The following is a 1,461-nucleotide window of genomic DNA, read 5'->3' on the forward strand; positions in this document are numbered from 1 at the left end:
ATCTCAAAAACAGTCGCACGGACGACTCGTCGGTTGACGAATGAAATAAACGGCTGAATGATGGACAAACGGCTTGATTAAATGTATTTTACTTAAACGCTGTCAGCCTCAAAAACAGATCGGATTAATGGAGACAACCAACCTTTCAACATCAATGGTAGATATTTTTGATTTTCAGATTAGGATATCCTTCTAAATGGGTTCTACGCAGGAATTCTTAGGCAAACTTGTAACCAATACGAGCGCTTTCCTAGTCTTTATTAGCGAAAATTCCGGACAAAGATAAGTACGGACTGGTAACAAAAAGTTTAAGATAAGTAGTTGCTACGTCAGCAATCCAACTCCCGCAATCACTACATTATACATTTGTGAAAAGATGGGACCTGCGAATATCCTAGAGCTATGCATATTACTTGCATGGCAATTAGTCTCTCCTTTCTTAATGGAATATGGACACAAATTCTATTGACTCGTAGTGAGTGGAGCCAAAATGTTGTGATGTATACCTTATTATAAGGTATACATCACAACATTTTGGATCCACTCACTGCAGGCCTATCATGCAAAGCCTCGTTTTGAACGATTGGTCGTTTAATTTTAAAAGCACGTAGCTTAGCCCCTCAATCTCATGCCGTATTTACATCCTCTCGCACGAGGATGATCTAAAAGAAAAAAGGACGATAGCCGTTTTCATTTTTAGTCTTTTTTCTCCTAACACGATCACTTTCACCAAATTTTAGACGAACATCTTTGTGCTGTGAGAATTATTGTGGATCATCCTGGCTGCGTACATCTACCCTCTTAGAGTACAATGGTCAGTCAACTTGGACAGTCTTTACAGATATTTATATGCTACAGCCAAAAGCTGGCTACCTGTGCAAATATGTCACAACCCATTTTCAGAGCGCTTCAGTTTGAGGACAAGGACGGCAAGGCATCCATTTGAAGTATGAATCGGAAAACAACTGTTAAGTTTTTCGAAGCAAAACAAAGATATGCAAAGTCGAGTAGTTTGACATCCAGTAGAAAATTTTCATACCCTCCTGATTCTAGTTAGCTGCAAAGTAAAATCGTTTCACTTATTTCCCGCCCGATAGTCCGAAACCTGACAAGTGTTGTAGTTATAAGACTTAGCATCAAAGAGGCGATGAGTGCACAGTTGTAATTCTATAAGAATGTCAAGCCACATTTGAAAACAATAGCCATAAAATTTGCCAAAGACAATAAAATTTTTGTCGATTGTACATTTTGATAACAATGCTAAACATTACTTCTCTCGATTACGCTGTATATTGCACTTTCGGTTCGAGTTTCTGACTGTGTACGTTCATTATGATCGAACAAGTACAGTAGATTATGCCGTGCGTCCGGAATGCCAACTTCCTTAACATCCTCATTTTTATATTTCGTCTGTCACGCATTTCCTGTACGATGAATTTCGTCCGATTTACCCTCGTCACC

Source organism: Plasmopara halstedii (assembly GCF_900000015.1).
Source record: "Plasmopara halstedii genome assembly, contig: Scaffold_525, whole genome shotgun sequence".
Taxonomy (NCBI): domain Eukaryota; phylum Oomycota; class Peronosporomycetes; order Peronosporales; family Peronosporaceae; genus Plasmopara; species Plasmopara halstedii.